Source organism: Macaca mulatta, chromosome 15 (genome assembly GCF_049350105.2).
Source record: "Macaca mulatta isolate MMU2019108-1 chromosome 15, T2T-MMU8v2.0, whole genome shotgun sequence".
Taxonomy (NCBI): domain Eukaryota; kingdom Metazoa; phylum Chordata; class Mammalia; order Primates; family Cercopithecidae; genus Macaca; species Macaca mulatta.
Window position 1 is genome coordinate 12,659,767 of NC_133420.1, and position 19,853 is coordinate 12,679,619.

Sequence of the window (19,853 nt, forward strand, 5' to 3'; positions counted from 1 at the left end):
GGTGGTCTACACCTGTTAACATCAAAAATGTTAACTAAATGCAGACCCCAGGAAGAAGCAACTTCTTGGGCATTTATGTTAAGAGACAAAAATGGCAAAGCATAATCTTCTGGGGACATATTCCACTGGAAAAGGAAAGAAAACTTCAGATGGACATGCACATAACTCCCTAAACGCACCGTGCATGCTCAATTCCAAAGGGTAAGGAAAGCACTGTGCATGCCGGAAACTCTCCCTAAAGGAAGAATCATGGGAAAGAGGCAAGCCCATCCCAGGATCAAGGTTAAAGGTCCTTCTCTTTTCTCTCTTGGACCTTCAGGCATCCACTTGGGTCTCGTCCAAGAGAATTTTCCTTTCCTTTCTGTTCTAAAGTCTTTTTAAATAAACTTCCACTCCTGCTCTGAAACTTAGCCTCTTTTTCCGCTGTATGCCCCTCAGCCGAATACTTTCTTCTGAGGAGGCAAGGACTGAAGTTGCTTATGGACCCATGCAGATATGCTGCCAGTAACTCGAATCTCTTCTACTGGTAACAGTATCATTGTAAGGGAATGAGACCAGTTCACATCTCAGTGCTCAGAGAACTCACCAAAAATAAAAAATTGGAGGATGTTGTGAACTTATCTACCTTCCAAGGCAAGTCCCACAAGCAAGAAGCAAGACTCTCTTCCCCCAAGGTCTTAAACTCTTCTGATGCTCCTTCTCTGGGAAAACGCATCCTCTGATAGGCTTCCCCTTATATAGGAAAAAACAATTAATAAACCTAATCAGCACTACATTCCAAGAGACATGTCCTGATTGCACAGATACTGAACCTCATCAAAACTTCATTCTGGAGACACACCTGGTTCAATTTGATTGGATTTTTGAGACAACTACTAAAAACCCCACATCAACTTGGAAACCAAAGAGTTAAGGCTATTTGAAGGAAAAATAGGAAGATTCATTCCTTTTTTCATTCATAGGTACTTTTTTATTTTATTTTATTTTTTTTGAGATGCAGTCTTGCTCTGTCGCCCAGGCTAGAGCGCAGTGGTGCGATCTCGGCTCTCTGCAAGCTCCGCCTCCGGGGTTCATGCCATTCTCCTGCCTCAGCCTCCCGAGTAGCTGGGACTACAGGCGCCCGACACCACGTCCGGCTATTTTTTTGTATTTTTTTTAGTAGAGACGGAGTTTCACCCGTGTTAGCCGGGGTGGTCTCGATCTCCTGACCTCGTGATCCGCCCACCTCGGCCTCCCAAAGTGCTGAGATTACAGGCATGGGCCACCGCATCCGGCCTTATAAGTACTTTTGAGTGTATTATATGTACTAGAAAGCATTCGCATTCATGGGGTACAGCAAGAAACCAGACAAACTCGAGTCTTATGGAGACTCTATATTCTAAAATTATTTGGAAGTAAACTGGACTTGAAAACAAATGGAAAGTGAATAGATCTAAAAAGTTTCAATATTCATGATGATGTAAAAAAATAAAATATATTGCAGAAATGAAGTCAGGAAGTGTTAGGGGGCATATGGTACTTTTAAGGCCATTGGTATCCTCTGAAATTCAAGCAGGCTGAATACATTTGCATAACTAAAAGGAAAGCAGATGCTAATAGAAGACAATGAAGAAAGAGCCTGAAAGACATTTCAGAGACCTTGGCTGGTGGCAGCCCCTCCCTTCAAAGGTCTGGAGGCCTATAAGGGAAGACTGGTTTTGTGGGCTGGGCCTAGGGCTGCACCACCCAGGGCAAGCGCAGGACAGTGCTCACAGCATTCTACCTCCCAACCACTCCAGCTCCAGCCAAGGCTAAAATGGCCCCAGACACAATTTGGATCACTGCTTTGAGGGTGCAAGCCATAAGCCTTGGCAATTTCCATGGGATATTAGACCTGCAGTTGCACAAAGTACAGGAGTGCGCTGCTGATAAAGACACATCCGAGACTGGGCAATTTACAAAAGAAAGAAGTTTCATTGGACTTACAGTTCCACATGGCTGGGGGGAGGCAGAAGGCGAAAGGAATTTCTTACATCACAGCAGGCAAGTGAGAGAATGAGAGCCAAGCAAAACTGGTTTCGCCTCATCAAACCATCAGAACTCGTAAGACTTATTCACTACCACGAGAACGATATGGGAGAAACTGCCCCCATGATTCAATTATTTCCCACTGGGAATCCTCACAACATGTGGGAATTGTGGGAGTACAATTTGAGGTGAGATTTGTGGGGGGACACAGAGCCAAACCGTATCTGAAGCTTTCACCTGGATTTCAAAAGATGTATGGAAAAGCCTGTATGTCCAGTAGAAGCCTGCTGGGGTGGAGACCTCATGGCAATTGTCTACTATAGCAGTGCAGAGGGAGAATATGGGGTAGGAGTCCCCACAGAGTCCCCACTGGGGCACTGCCTAGTGGAGCTCTGAGAAGACGGCCACCATCCTCCACACCCCAGAATGATAGATCCACTGACAGCTTGCACCCTGAGCCTGGAAAAGCTGCAGGCACTCAACGCTAGCCCTTGACAGCAGCCATGGGGACTGACCCTTGTATCCAAAAGAAAATAATTGTTCTACCATAAAGACATGTGCACTCATATATTTATTATAGCATTATTTGCAATAGCAAAGACATGAATATTTTCTCTATCATTGGATAGAGAAAATGTAGTATATGTACACCATGGAATACTATGCAACCATTAAAAAATTATGTCCTTTGCACCAACATGGATGCAGCTAGAGACCATTATTCTAAAATAATGCAGGAAGAAAAAACCAAATACCATACGTTCTTAGTTATAAGTAAGAACAAAGCGCTGATTACACATGGATGTAAAGATGGGAACAACGGATACTGGGGACTACAAGAAGGGGAAGGGAAGGTGGGGACCAAGACCTGAAAAACATATACACCATGAAATACTATGTTTTCTACCTGGGTTACAAGATCATTCATACTCCAAGCCTCAGCATCACACAATGTGCCAATGTAAAACCCTGCACATGCATTCACTGAATCTAAAATAAAAGTTGAAATTTTTTTAAATAGGTGAAGATCTGAATAGACGTTTCCCAGAAGAAGAGATACAAATGGCCAACAAATATATGACAAAATTCTTACCATCTCTAATTGTCAGGGGGATGCATACAAAAACCACCATGAAATGTCACCTGACACCTCTTAGAATAGCTGTTATCGAAAAGATGAATAGCAAGTATTAGTGAGGATGTGGACAAAAGATAACCCTTGTATACTTGTGGTGGAAATACAAACTACTATGGCCATTTTGGATAATAGTATGAAGGTTTCTCCAAAAATTTTTAAATAAAACTACCTGCTGATGAGGCTGTTGAGCTATAGGAACACTTTTACACTGTTGGTGAAATGTAAATTAGTTCAACCATTGTGGAAGACAGTATGGTGATTCCTGAAAGACCTAGAACCAGAAATATCACTTGACCCAGCAATCTCATTACTGTGTATAAACCCAAAGGAATATAAATCATTCTGTTATAAAGATACATGTACACACATATTCACTGCAGCACTAGTCACAATAGCAAAGACATGAAATCAACCCAAAGGTTCATCAATGATAGACTGGATAAAGAAAATGTGGTACATATACACCATGAAATACTATGCAGCCATAAAAGGGAATGAGATCATGTCCTTTGCAGGGACATAGATGGAGCTGGAAGCCATTATCCTCAGCAAACTACCCCGGGAACAGAAAATCAAACACTGCATGTTCTCACTTACAAGTGGAAGCAGAACAATGAGAACATATGAATACTGAGAGGGGAACAACACACATTGGGGCCTGTTGGGAGGCAGGTGGAGGGAGAGTATCAGGATAAATGGGTAATACATATATGCATTGGACTATTATTCAGTGTTACATAATAATGAAATCATGTCATTTGTGACAACATGGGTGGACTTTGAGAGCATTATGTTATATGAAATAGGCCAGCCACAGAATGACAATTACTATATGATTTCACTTGCATTTGAAATCTAAAATAGACAAACTCACAAAAGCAGAGAGGAGAATGGTGGTTGCCAGGGGCCCTGGTGCAGGGGAAATGGGTAGATGTGGTTAGAGCACAAAGTTTCAGATATACCATAGAAGTAAGTTCTGGAGGTCTCATTTACAGCATAGTGCTTAGAGCTAAGAATACTGTATTGCACACTTAAAATTTGCTAAAAGGGTGGATTTTGTGTTCTTACTAAAATTTCTTACCAGTAATAATAACAATAGTGGCGGGGGGGACTTTAGGAGGTGAAGGATATGTTTCTAATCTTAAGGGTAGTGGTGTTCATGATGTATACTTACCCCAGACTCACTGAGATGCATACCTTAAACATGTACAGCTTTTTAAATGTAATCATAGCTCAACAAATTGGGTTAAAAAAATAAAAAGAGGGGGTTGGTTAAAAAATTTAAAAGGAGGGGTAGATGTTCCCTTGTTTTTCTCTCTTGGCTATTTTCTTTCCTGGTGTCTGGAATTAAAAAATGATAGGTGGGCATTTAGTAGCCAAACTGGAGCCTCTTCTAAAGTACAGCAGAGCAGACAGCTGGAAGGGGCCTGCGTCCCTAGTGAATTTGGCAAGCATCTGTACCAGCCGTGATAGGTGTAACTATAGATTTAAGCGAGAAAGAAATAAACTTCTGCCTTGTTTAAGCCACTTTGTTCAGACATTAATTTCATATGCATATAGAGAATATATGCTCCTTATGAGTAGGAAAAATGTTTATGCCATATGGTTCGTAATGGGTATTCCGCAATGTAGGATGATGCTGATTATGATGACAATGATGACAAACAGCATGAAATAATAAGTAATGAAAAAAAGTGGCTTAATAGTTGTATATGGTTACTTTATTTAAATATTCTGCTGCTAATATAATTCAATGTATTTGTATGCCGGTGGGAGTTTTATTTGATGTAGACTAAGAAAGTTTACATTATTTAATGAAAAATACTAGATCAATTTTAAAAAACAGTAAAAATATCATGAGATGGAACTAAGCATCTGTATTACAAAGCAACTGTCCCAGTTGATTTTATGCATAATAATGATTGAGAATCCCCTGATCTAGATCCAACAGATCTCAACCTTTATAGGTGCTATCAAGGAAGCACCTAAGGAAGACAATTTTCCTGACTATATCCATACCTCCAGTTAGTAATAGATCTAGAGATCTAGAACCCAAATCCAGACCTCCTGCTTCCATGTGCAGTGGTCTTTCGCTGTTCTGTTTTGTTCCACTTGGTGAAGAGGATTTGAGAATAAATGGCCACATGATTCAACTCCCTCCTCTGCTCTGAGGAATATAGCCTTGTCCTAGCAAGCAAGAAGCTCATACAGTAGTGGAAGAGGCAAATGTACATTCACTAATCTAACATACAAGGCAGTAAGCACTGTAACATCAACAAAGCACTTTGGGGTTTCAGACCAGGAGCAAGTGGGGTGATTAATTCTTAGCAGGGCTAGAAAAGTCTGGGAAGTGTTCACTAACAAAATGTCTGGTCATTAACCAAAGCAACTGGTTTCTCAACACAGTCTAATTTATTGTAACAATATAAATGGTTGTTTGTTCATAAACTTTCATCTTTTGCCAAAATGTTTGTAGCTTATGTTCCCATTTAACAAGGTTTTCTGGCCAAAACTGTGCATCCACATCAGTGCTCCCATCAAAGCAATTGTGCATGCATAGAACACCTCTATCTATGAATATCCCCAATGAGGTACAGAAAGGCTCTTCTTATCCAAACAGAGACATTCCACTGGTGCTAGAGAGCCACAGACGGAAGTTTTCTCTGCCTCCTGGAAATGAAGCCAAACTTTCTTCTTTCTTCAGCCATGAGGATTCCTGTCCTCCTCTTCACCATTTTCTTCTTTATGAGCCAAGTTCTACCAGGTAACAAAATAAACTTGGTAAGAATGGAGCGCCTAACACCTTACAGGGATTCAGAGCAATCACCATCATCTATGACAAGATAGGGGATCTCATAGGAAATCTGGAAGACACACCAGTCTCCGGCTCCCTGGTTAGGCCCAGTTCTGTCCAACCCACCTGTACAGGCCCTGCACACCCAGTGCCCACCAGGTCCTGTCAGCCAGGAGGACCCGTGCTCATCCCCTGAAGTATCCGTGGGAGCCTGCATCCCACAGGGACCCACATCTCGGGGCCAACCTCCATGGGGGCCTCTTGGTTGTAGCGGAGGGGGGGTGAGGGGTAGTTGACTTCCAGCCCTCCCATCCTGGCCACTGTATTTGTGGGGATCATTCAGGCCTGGGAGCTTCCTGGGGACCCCAGAAGGAAGAGAACAGGGTGGTCATGGCAGCCTCAGCTCCAGGCTCTGGGCCAGAAGTTGATAACGACCAATTGAGAGCAACCACTGAATTCGATCCTCTTACAGATACACGAGAAGTTGGCGAAAAACTGAATGTCGACCATTCTATGGTCATCCAGCATTTGAAACCAATTGGAAAGCTGAAAAATCTTGATAAGTGGGTGCCTCATGAGCTGACCAAATATTTTAAAAATCATCCTTTTGAAGTGTCATCTTCTCTTATTCTATGAAACAACAATGAACCATTTCTCGATCAGATTGTGACATGTATAAAATCGAGAAAAGTGGATTTTATACAACAGCCAGCTCACAGGTTGGACTGAGAAGAAGCTCCAAACCACTTCCCAAAGTCAAACTTGTACCAAAAAAGGGTCATGGTCACGGTTTGGTGGTCAGCTGCCGGTCTTCTGATCCACTACACTTTTTGAATCCTGGTGAAATCATTACATCTGAGAAGTATGCCAAGTTGATCGATGAGATGCATGGAAAACTGCAGCACCTGGAGCTGGCACTGGTCAACATGAAGGGCCCAGTTCTCCACAACGCGTGACCACATGTCATACAACCAGGACTTCAAAAGTTGAATAAACTGGGCTATGAAGTTTTGTCTCATCTGCCATATTCACCTGAACTCTCACTAACCAACTACCACTTCTTTAAGCATCTTGACAACTTTTTGCAGGGAAAACACTTACACAACCAGCAGGGTGCAGAAAATGCTTTCCAAGAGTTCATCGAACCCTGAAAGCATGGAATAAACAAGTTTATTTCTCATTGGCAAAAATGTATTCAATGTAATGGTTTCTTCTTTTTTTTTTTAAGACCTAGTCTCACTCTGCCGCCCAGGCCAGAGTGCAAAGGTGCAATCTTGGCTCACTGCAACCTCTGCCTCCTGGGTTCAAGAGATTCTCCTACCTCAGCCTCTTGAGTAGCTGGGATTACAGGCACTTGCCACCACACAGGCTACTTTTTGTAATTTTAGTAGAGACGGGATTTCACCACGTTGGTCAGGCTGGTCTCAAACTCCTGACCTCCTGATTCACCCGACTCAGTCTCCCAAAGTGCTGGGATTACAGGCGTAAGCCACTGTGCCCAGTCCATTGTAATGGGTTCTATTTTGATTAATAAAGATGTGCTGCAGCCTAGTTATAAAAATTTAAAATTCACGGTCAAAAACCACAATTACTTTGGCACCAACCTAATAATAGAAGAATTAAAAGAGGCCTTTATATTAAAGAGCCCATGGATCATAAAATAATAAAGAATATTACAATCTCCATAACCCACAAACTTGGCAAGTTAGACCAACTGGATGAATTAAAAGGCACAATCTGTTAATACTAAAACATAGGAGAAATAGGTAATCTAAAAATATTGATATCTACTTTAAAAATGGAATCAATACCTAATAACCTTACAGAAAACCTATATATTCCAAAAACCTGACATTCTGTCATGTTATTCTAACTGGTGGTATTTGGGGATTTCCATTTTGATAAGAACATAGGTGAGTCGCACACAATTACTTTTAGTGCTCATTGGTCAGGAAACCTATGTCCACTATAGGATACTGCAGAGCGATGCGTTTTGGAGAATTTAGGCAAGATAATATTATTTACAGAGTTAAAGGAAGACAACCTGTTTTATGTACAGTAATTCCTCATAATATCACAGGGGATACCATATTTAAACTTTGGGGTATCCCCAGGTATAATGCTTATTTGAGCCACATGTGAATTTCAGATACGGAGGCTTCCCGACTTTGGTGGCTTTCAACAGATGTAGAAGTTAATTCACAACCTACTTTGTGGAGGCATAAAATTCAATGAGCACTCATTTAGCATTTTATTTTAAATATTATTTTTGTAAACTTTGCATTTCCAATTAGGTGAAATTTTAAACCTGCTTCAGTTCTTATCCACTTTTTTTTTTCCCCCTGAGACAGAGTCTTGCCCTCTCACCCAGACTGGAGTGCAGTGTCATGGTCTTGACTCACTTCAACCTCCACCTCCCAGGTTCAAGCAATTCTCCTGCCTCAGCCTCCCAAGTAGCTAGGATTACAGGTGCCCACCACCACGCCCGGTTAATTTTTGTATTTTTAGTAGAGATGTGGCTTCCCCATGTTGGTCAGGCTGGTCTTGAAACCCTGATCTTGTGATCTGCCCACCTCGGCCTCCCAAAGTGCTCGGATTACAGGCCTGAGCCACCGTGCCTGCCCTCTCCACTCTTTTTAGGCAGAGGGGAGTAAGGTTTGCTTTAAGTTAGGAGGGACTCCCGTGTACCCAATCCATTTGTGTAAATTTCTTCCTTCAGAGTTCTTCAAATCAGCATCACCATTGTTGAAGGCCTCCCACATGGTAATAATTGTGCTACAGGGTTTTTCGAACATGAAGTTTATGTTTGGCTGAATTAACCTCCTTGCTGTGGCACAAGGGGGGCGATAGGTGTTTTCACCAATTATGAAGCGGGTTCACTGTGTAATGGCTACCAACTTTTCTGAGTACAATGAGACCAAACACATTCATACATAAATTCCATGAAGTGAATTTATTACTTACAAATAGCAAACAAAAGACAACAGAAGCCTAGGATTCAATATGAACCGCTACCACAAGATCAGGAAGGCTACCCAGAGCAGATGGATGGAGTTTTGACTGTAAATGCTTCACTTGCACTACAACTGAGGGACCCCAGAAAGCAGCCCACCTTGGGTTTTCTCCCACGATGTGGTTTGCTGGACACAAGCGTTAAAGGCCACTCTGTTTCGAGCAGGGACTCTAACAGAGCCTGGGCTGTTCTGACCAATGTCACCTGATTATCAGGATATTGCCTTCCCAGCATATCATACAGTTATCTTGAGAACTACCAGTAGGAAAGGGAGGAAAATGGCCCTGCACCCTTCAAACTGAAGGATCAGGATATTTGTTGTGACAGAGGCACAGACAGTAGTGACAGAATGTTCTTGTGAGCCATCTACTAGCTCTCTTGAACCATGAGGCACCATGGATGTACACCTGATCAGGAGGGTGTAGGGGACAGCGGCAAGGGGAGCAGCAGCACAAGAAACAAACAAGGCCACTACTTCTGCCTACATAATTACTATTGTCTTGGAGTGTACAATAATTGATAATGTTCACATGGCTGCCCTCAGCATACAGAGATGGTGACCAGAGTAGATGCAGGGACTACAGAGATACAGCCTGATTCTTGCTAATTAGGACTGAAGTGTCGGCTTATGTGCTGTGCTTCTGTGCATTAATAATCCAGGGCCTCAAAACTGCCTGTTAAGCACAGGTCAAATGTCATGCTGGGGTGCAATTAAACATTCATGTCTAGGAGATGAGAGCATTTTAGTGCGGGAGAAGATGACAACACCTGAAGACCACAAAACACTGTGCAGAACAAAGGGAAGGCCCATCGTCAGCTCATGGTTCTGACTCAGGTGACTGCTGATGTGTTATGGAACCATCAGCCGACAGCAGGTAGGTCAAGTTGAGCAGGTGTCCTGCATGAGGGCTGGTCCATTCCATTCGTGTTGCGTTGCCAATTGTTTCAATAGCGTCTCATGCACCCCACTGGTGAGGAAGGAATGAGCACCCTACGTTTACTGGCACCGTTAAACACATATCTATTACTAAACAGATAAGCCAGACATCAGTTATTAATTACATACACAAAGATGGCATAAGCTCCCACAGGCCCAAACAGGGATTAACTTGGGAGCAGGGAGTGGTATCACATTAAAAAAGTGAGGATGTTCCTTTTTTTTTTTTCCTTTTTTTTGAGACAGAATCTCGCTCTATCACCCTTGCTGGAGTGCAGTGGTGTGATCTCGGCTCACTGCAAGCTCCGTCTCCCATGTTCATGCCATTCTCCTGCCTCAGCCTCCCTAGAAGCTGGGACTACAGGTGCCCAATACCATGCGTGGCTGATTTTTGTAGTTTTAGTAGAGACGGGGTTTCACCGTGTTAGCCAGTATGGTCTCAATCTCCTGACCTCGTGATCCGCCTGCCTCGACCTCCCTAAGTGCTGGGATTACAGGCGTGAGTCACTGTGCCCAGCCGAGGATGTTCCTTTGTTCCTACAGGAGTACGTGATTGGTTTGTCTGTTGGCTGGTAGGGAACTGAATCATGTGACACTGACTGGTAAGACTGTAATACTCTAAAATACAATATATAAACTATCATACCTTAATGGTGTAATACGATCTACTACAATACCAAAGACATCGATGAAAAGCCCAACGCTATCATATGTGACTGAGAGACTGAATGCTTCCTCCCTCAGATTGGTTACAACGTATCGTCCTATGACAGTCCTCTCTCCTTCATTCAAAGTGAACGATCCAAATAACAGACAGAAATAATAAAGAATAAAGGGCAACAGATGCAAAGAACTCACGAGATGATACTCCATGATAAACTTTATGTACTTAGGAATTAATACCAACTCAGTATTAGCAAAAAATAAACATCTTTACATCAAGAGTAATTTTACCTTTAATAAAGAAAGGTGGAATGTGTATAATGAACAAGGTATAATCGAAGTTTACCAAATGAGGCTAGTAAGACTATCTCAACAATTCATAATCATTATTCACTGGTCCATTAATCACAGGGCAATACATACAAATGAAACTTACCTGGCCGGGCACGGTGGCTCATGTCTGTAATCCCAGCACATTAGGAGGCCGAGGCAGGCAAATCATGAGGTCAGAAGTTCAAGACCAGCCTAGCTAACATGGCGAAACCCTGTCTCTACTAAAAAGACAGAGAATTAGCTGGATGTAGTGGCGGGCGCTTGTAGTCTCAAGTACTCAGGAGGCTGAGGCAGGAGAATCGCTTAAACCTAGGAGGTGGAGGTTGCTGTGAGCCGAGATTGCACCACTGCACTCCAGCCTGGGCAACAGAGTGAGACTCCATCTCAAAAAAAGATAATAATGAAATAAAAAAATTGAACTTACCTACATATTAGAAAAACATCAAAATTCAACCATGAATCCAGCAAATTATCAAATGAATAGACAAAAATTCTACCAACAAACTTAATATCATTATCTATGAAACTCAAGTACTACTGCTTAAAGAGCATCTACAGAACTCTCACCTCAAGATTTCCCTGCAAAACAACGTGAAATGCATACTCAAGAATCTTTAAGAATGAGTCACTGATAAAAACAATATACTTGTAACTTGTGTAACATTTCATACACTTTTTTCAAACACTGCACGATAATTAATTTGCATCAGGCTTTCCAAATTAGAAAAGCTTCACTTATAGAGCTTCTTTCCCATGGGAGTTTTCACATGACTTTTCAAGTAAATGTGAAAACTGAAAATATTCTTGCAGTTTCTAAACTATTAGAGTTTTAATCCTGTGTACGTTCTTGTATTTACAAGGTCCAGCCAGCTACAGTGTGCATTTTCATATGTCCTTGAGTGGGGATGAGAGAAATGAAACATTCCCACATTCTGGACATTCATAGGGTTTTTCTCAGGAATGAGCTGATGTCTTCAAATGGAACTAACACAACTGAAGGCCTTACCACAAATTTAAATTCAAAAGGCTTTTCTCCACTCTGAGTCCTCCCAAATCTTCAAAAACAGGGAAATCTGAAGGCTTGACCACATTTCCTACATTCTTAAGGTTTCTCTGCAGTGTGAGCCTTTTCATGTTTATGAGAGAATGGGAAAGAGTAAATGTCTTACCACATTTCTTACATTCAAGGGGCTTTATTTATTTATTTGTTTGTTTATTGATTTATTTATTTAGAGATGGAGTCTCACTCTGTCACCAGGCTGGAGTGCAGTGGCACAGTCTCGGCTCACTGAAACCTCCGCCTCCTGGGTTCAAGTGATTCTCCTGCCTCAGCCTCCTGAGTAGCTGGGATTACAACCATATGCTACCACACCCAGCTACTTTTTGTATTTTTAGTAGAGACGAGGTTTCACCATGTTGGCCAGGATGGTCTCGATCTCCTGACCTGGTGATCCGCATGCACAGGGCTTTCCCCCAACCCTCTGTTGCTTTTTATGTCCTTGAAAAAGAACTAAGACCACTGAAATGTGCCACCATGCCCAGCTAATTATTTTTATTTATTTATTTATTTGTTTTGAGACAGAGTCTCGCTGTGTCGCCCAGGCTGGAGTGCACTGGTGCGATCTCGGCTCACTGCAAGCTCCGCCTCCTGGGTTTACGTCATTCTCCTGCCTCAGCCTCTCGAGTAGCTGGCGTGAGCCACCGCGCCTGGCATTATTTTATTTTTTGTAGAGACAGGGTTTCACCATGATGCTCAGGTTGTTTCACATTGTTTTAATCCAAGCTGGTTATAAACTCCTGGGCTCAAGCAATACACACTCCTTGGCCTCCCAAAGTGCTGGGATTATAGGCTGAGTCACTACACCCAGCCTCTATATCATGACTTCTTTCATGGCGAGTAAGGTGACTGGAACGAATGTAGGCTTTACCGCATCTCTGACATTCATAGAGTTTTTCTTCAGTATGAATTATTTCATGGAGGTGAAGGGAACTGAGGCGACTGAAGGCTTGGTCACATGGTTTACATTCATAGGCTTTCTCTCCAGTATGAGTACTTCCATGGTTACAAAGGGAACTCAAAGGACTAAAGGCTTTGCCACGTTGTTTACATTCATAGGGTCTCTCTCCAGTATGAATGCTTCCATGGTCACGAAGGGAAGTGGAACAGCTGAAGGCTTTATCACATTTGGTACATGTATAGGGTCTTTCTCCAGTGTGAGTCCTTTCATGCGTCTTAAAGGAACAAGAAAATCTGAATGTTCTTCTACATTCCTTACATTCGTGGGGTTTCTCTCTAGTGTGAGTTCGTTCATGTATTAGACAACAACCGGAAACAGTGAACGCTTTACCACATTGTTTACATTTATAGGGTTTTTCTCCTGTGTGAGTTCTCTGATGTCTTTCGATTGAATTGAGAACATAAAAAGCTTTCCCACATATAGCAAATGTGTAACTGGATTTCCACTGTGCATTATCATGTGTCTTCTAACACCTGGAACAGAAACGAAGAGTTTCCCACACTGTTCACATTTATATTGCTTCTCTCCATATAGTTTGTATCCTGAGTGAGCTAGGATGTGCCTATTAAGGAGGGAATGACGCACAAAGACTTTTCCACAAATACTTCATTCACATTGTTTTAATCCAGGAGAAATGCTCTCATTCAGATCAAGCTTTGGAATTTGGCTGACAACTGTCCATACTGACTACCGTCTTTGCTTTCACACAGTCTCTGTATCATATGATTTCTGTAAAAAAAAAATGACAAGCACATTATTATTGCTTGGTTTAATAACTTTCTACTTATTAATAGGTCTTTGACTTACACTGCTACCAATACCAAGGAAAATGCTTTTTTTTGTTGTTGCCATGACTGAATTATTTGAAAGTAAATGGGTTACTACTGAAAACACAGCTACCACCTGCATGGCTATGACCAAATTAGGAACATTCATGTACACAATTTTGTAGTACTATTTTCAAGTAAACTGTTTTCCAAACACTGACTGCTACGCTGAAGTACATTACATTTTGGGTGAAATTTTTCTAAAAAGAAATAAATTTCAAGTGACTCTTATTTGTTTTGATCGCTTGTTTTTAAGTTCATGACAAGCTAAGATTCCTTCAGAGGACTTTATTTCCTCTTCTCAGTGCAAATTATCTTATCTCTTTCCCAGATTTTTCAAAGTGATCTTCAAATTTCTGGCCTTTCCATTTGCTTCCTAAAATACAGACCCACAAAATTATCACAAATTATTACAAACTATAGAAACATTACTAGATTTAATGTTCATTGTACATAGTGCCAATGCCTGATTTCTTCACCAAATCGTTCCCTTGCCACATTCCAAATCACAAATAGCACTGATGATAGGGAAATAATTCTGTAATTAAGTGAAATGTGTTTTCATTCTCACCTACAGAAACCAGGTTCCTGCAAGTGTCCTGCATCACTTCTCTGCAGAGAATCTTCTGAGAAGAATCTAGCAAAGCCCATTCCTCCTGGGTAAAGTTCACAGCCACATCCTCAAAAGCCACGGAGTCCTAGAACATCCCACACATGTGGATAGAAGGATGGGTGGGACTGACAGCACTGGGAATCTATAGTCAATCCATAAGCTGTTTACATGATTCTAAAATTTCCAAGCATTTATTCTGTGACTTGATTGTCACCACTCTTACTCTGTTCACACATACTCCCTCCCACACAGCAGTACTAATGCTAGAATTGAACTATTCAAAAAGGCAACAGCAAAGTAGAAACACCCATCTTATTAGAGAATCCAGGAAGTAAGATGTGCTGCTAGGAGTTACCTTTTAACTTCACTTTGTACATTTCTAGTATCTGTCATAATAAAGTCCTACCTGATGTGCATAACGGAGTTAATATTATCAGTCCTGAGACTACTTATTCTTAAAAACGCCTGCTCACAAAGTTTCATCTTTGTTTGTATTAGTAACTTACATTTTGAAAGGGATTCCACCAACCCAGACTCACTGCATCTAAATGGCTTATGCAATATATTTGCTAAAACTTTTTCTGCTGAAGGTCCATTATATTGTGTCACTGCAGTGGTGCTTAGGGAACCAGACACCAAAACACAGTCTGAACACTAAGTGTTCAATGAGTTTCCCTGGTAGACAATATTTTACACGTGCTGTCACTTGTTAACTGAGGAATTGAGCCCATTCCATGTGATTACACCAAGACAGAGTAGGCTCACTAAATTTAACTGAGTAGTAAATTAAACCAATAATTGATATTTGGTAATACTAATGCCACAATTTTAAAAATTTCCATTGCACAATATCAAGGTAGAAAAGAATAAGAGGAAATGTGACTCATGTTTTTTAAAATGACATTTATATCACCACTTCCAGATGTTATTCCTATGAAATCACATAAATTCCCAACTCAGGTTGTTTTTAGGCAAGAAAAACTACTTTTTCTTACGTAGTAAAAATGACAAATGTCTAATGATTTTTAGTCATCTAAAAAAAGAGTGATGGCTTGTCTAACATACTTCTAAGATTTTCAAACGAAAATATTCAGGACAGCACAGTATTAGCAGAGAGATGAGCAAGCAGATCAAAGGGAAAAAAAAGTGTTAATGACCCAGCATTCATATGGAAAGTTGATGAATGATAGAGTAGGCACTATAGAAGAGAAAAAGAAATCACATGCGTTTTAAAATATGAGACAAACCAGACTGGCATCTACTTGGGAAAATGCATTGCATTCTTCTCTATTCCATGAACCATAATCAACTTATTATATATTCAAATATGAAAGATAAAACCAGAACACTTTCAGAAGTCACAGGAAGATTTTTTTTTTTTACGAAGGATTAGGCAGAATTTCTTTTATGTAAGAAAACAGTAATAAAGGAACAGACAAACTCAAACATATTAAAATTTAGGGAATAAAAAGAAAATAGAGTGGGCAGGGCATGGTGGCTCACGCCTGTAATCCCAGCAGCTTGGGAGGCTGAGGAGGGCGATCACCTGCGGTCAGGAGTTTGAGACCAGCCTGACCTACATATCAAAACCCTGTCATTTTGTTGTTTGTTCGTTTGTTTGTTTTTTGAGACGGAGTCTCACATTGTCGCTTGGGCTGGGGTGCAGTGGCAACATCTTGGCTCACTGCAACCTCCACCTCCTGGGTTCAAGCAATTCTCTTGCCTCAGCCTCCCGAGTAGCTGGGATTACAGGTACCTGCCACCAGGTTCAGCAAATTTTTTTGTATTTTTAATAGAGACAGGGTTTCATCATATTGGTCAGGCTGCTGTGGAACTCCTGACCTCATGATCGGCCCACCTTGGCCTCCCAAAGTGCTGGGATTACAGACCTGAGCCACTGTGCCAGGCCTAATATCCCGTGTTTACTAAAAATACAAAAATTAGCTGGGTGTGGTGGTGTCTGCCTATAATCCCAGTTAATCGGGAGGCTGACACAGGAGAATCACTTGAACCTGGGAGGCGGAGGTTGCAGTAAGCAGAGATGGCGCCGTTGCACTCCAGTTGGGCTACAGAGCAAGACAGTGTCTCCAAAAAAAAAAAAAAAAAAACAACAACAACAAAACAAAACCCTCAGATATCCAGAGAAGAGGATACAGATGTCTCCACTGTCATTAATTCTTCACCATACTACAAGAGGGAAACTGACATTTTGGTGAATCTTTGTAAATCATCAATTTATCTATCACACTTTTATTTCACCGGTAGCATTGACAAAGCTAAGTCCTACAATTCCATTTGAAATCACCCTTGAAAAGAACAGACCTTTAAAACTTACTACACTCACTCCGGGGAAGAAATAAATACGAATTTTTAGCAAATAAAATACATCATTTTACTTTGCCTCTTTGGAAATAGTATGTTTATCTTTCAAGCTGTACAGGTAAAATGTATCTTACAGTCAATGAAAAACTGAAACTCAAATCAGCGGACAAGCCTTTTCAAGGTAACAAATTCAGGGAGAGGCAGTGCTGACTCCAACACAGACCTTTGTAAGTGTCACGGCAGGCCATTCTATCCCTCGGGATACCCATCCTGTTCAGTAAAGTACTCAGTGACCACGTAGGAGGCACTGGCACTGCTCTTTGTCCTCCTGTGTGCCTTCAGTGCATTTTCATGTTCAGGTTGTTGCACATCCTCTCTGTTGTGGGTTTTCCTTGTCCTTTGGGACAGTTTTTCTCTCTTCACAAGTCTGAGACAATCTAGAGAGCAGAAATCATTTCTGCCTTTTCCTCTCAATATCAGTATCCCACTGGCAGACCATCAATGTGTCTCCGAGGAATAAAAACTCTGGCTGTAGGAACAGTTTTAATGACCTAGCTTTAATGACATTACGTTGTATTGTCCATTAATTTTAAGGTCCTAAAATTTTAATAACCCTAAGGGGTCACCATTTTAGATGAAATTATACCAGGAGATTCCTCTAAGGCCAAGAGCATCCAGCTACTCCCCTGAGAGACTCTACCCCCTACCTCAGGCTGTCCTTGGCGATGAGATGACCCCGGGGCTGATAGTCACTAGACCCTCCAATAGACATGGCCACTGTGGGTATCCTGGGTCATCCCCAGACAGTTCTAAAATTCCAGGACTAGGAAAAGACAGGAGGGTGGCTGAGAACACAGCACCCTGTAAAGTTTTCACAGGGGGACCTCAACCTAAAGACATTTTGGTAATATGTACACTTAGGAAAGATGAAAAGAAGAGAGGCACAAAGATTTTTTTTTTTTACAGTAGAGTGTCAGATGATTTATTCTCCGCTTTCCTCTCCTGTAAAGTGCTTGGAAACAGAAAAATATTTTGGCCAAGGTGGTTCGTGCCTGTATTCCCAGCACTTTGTGAGGCCGAGGTGGGAGATAAATTAAAGTCAGGAGTTCGAAACCCACCTAGCCAACATGGCAAAACCCTGTCTCTACTAAAAATACAAAAATTAGTTGGACGTGGTGCTGGAAGCCTATAAGCCCAGCTACTTGGGAAGCTGAGGCAGGAGAATCGCTTGAACCCGGGAGTTAGAGGTTGCAGTGATCTGAGACTGCGTCATTGCACTTCAGCCTGGCTGCAGGGCGAGACTCCGTCTCAAAAAAAAAAAAAAAAAATATATATATATATATATAAATATACATTTAAAATTATTACATGTAGATAGTATTTGAAGTTATGGGACTGACTGTAGGTAGAAACAAGAGAAGGCAAGGAAAGTTTTTATATTTATATTTATATATAATTATATAAAATTAATATACATAATTATAATATATAAATATATCATATAGGCTGGGCACAGTGGCTTACACCTGTAATCCCAGCAATTTGGGAGGCCGAGGTGGGCAGATCACTTGAAGTCAGGAGTTCGAGACTAGCCTGACCAACATGGAGAAACCCCATCTCTACTAAAGATACAAAAATTACCCAGGCATGGTGGTGTGTGCCTGTAATCCCAGCTACTCAGGAGACTGAGGCAGGAAAATCACTTGAACCCGGAAGGTGAAGGTTGTGGTGAGCCCAGATTGCGTCATTGCACTCCAGCCTGGGTGACAAGGGTTAAACTCCGTCTCAAAATAAATGAATAAATAAAACAAGAAATATATATTTACGTCTAAATATATAATTGTAATACATAAATGTATATATAAATATACATTTGTTATAAATTTATTGATATATGAAATATGTTTATTTCTGAGATAGTGTCTGGCTCTGTCACCCAGGCTGGAGTGCAGTGGCACTATCATAGCTCATTGGAGCCTTGAACAGATGGCTCAAGCGATCCTCCCACCTCAGCCTCCTGAGTGGCTAGGATTGCATGCACACACCTCCATGCGTAGCTAATTTTAAAATTTTTTGTGGAGACAGGGTCTTCCTTTTTTGCCTAAGCTGGTCTTGAACTCCTGAGCTCAAGTGATCTTCCTGCCTCAGGCTTCCAATGTGTTAGATGTGGGCCACTGCATCTGGTCTAATGCATTTTTTAATTTGCGAGTTTATATTATTTGATATTTTGAAGTATTGAATGTGTTGAACAACCAACTTGCAGAATTCTCGAACAATGGATGGTCAGCTCTCATGTCCTGGTTCAAATCGCCCCAGCACACCATGGCTAGAAACCTTTCAGCCAACTTCCACTTATGTGTCCTGGGGCAGGACAATGTCACTTGGCCAATCCCCACTAAGAGGGACTCCAGAAAGGCAAGAAACTATTCTGTTCTCTATAATGGAACCTGACCAGGGAGAAGGCAGCTGGGAGGGCCAGCTGGGTCCTCCAACCAGCAGCGTCCACCATCGACCCACTGCCCTAGAACTACACCGTGCTGGGCATTTGGGGCGCTGTTATGAGCAAGAGTTTCCATTTTTCTTCTCATGGGACCTTCATGCTAGTGGCAAGAGACAATTTTTTTTTTTTTTTGAGAGAGAGTTTTGTTCTTGTCACTCAGGCTGGAGTGCAATGGTGTCATCTCGGCTCGCTGCAACCTCTGCCTTCTGGATTCAAGCAATTCTCCTGCTTCAGCCTTCAGAGTAGCTGGGATTACAGGATTGCACCACCACGTCTAGCTAATTTTTGTATTTTTAGTAGAGATGGGGTTTCACCATGTTGGCCAGGCTGGTCTGGAACTCCTGAGCCACTGCACCCAGTCAAGAGGGAGATTTTCAATCAATAACTATAATTGTGATGAATGCCAGAAAGAAGAATGTGTGTGATGGGGAAGGGACCTAAGTTATTGTCTCATATTTTAACACTTTCACAGGCAATAACTAAAAACTTAGAAGCTTAAAACAACACACACTTTTAAGCCAATTTTGGCAAACTAGGAGTTGAGCACATTTTAGTGGGTCCTGTGCTTGGGATCTCACGCTAAGCAGCTGGGCTGCATCCTCATCTGAGGCTCCACCAGGGCAGAATCCATTTCCTGGGACCCAGTTGGCAAGGGCCCAGCTTTTTGCTTCCTTGCCTACCGGGCCCC

The 19,853-nt window shown here is 41.7% G+C and overlaps 1 pseudogene; it reads right to left on the bottom strand.

Annotated features, from left to right (window-relative positions):
- Positions 1-12,688: 12,688 nt before the first annotated feature.
- Positions 12,689-19,174, bottom strand: LOC144334771 (uncharacterized; annotated as a pseudogene).
- Positions 19,175-19,853: the final 679 nt, after the last annotated feature.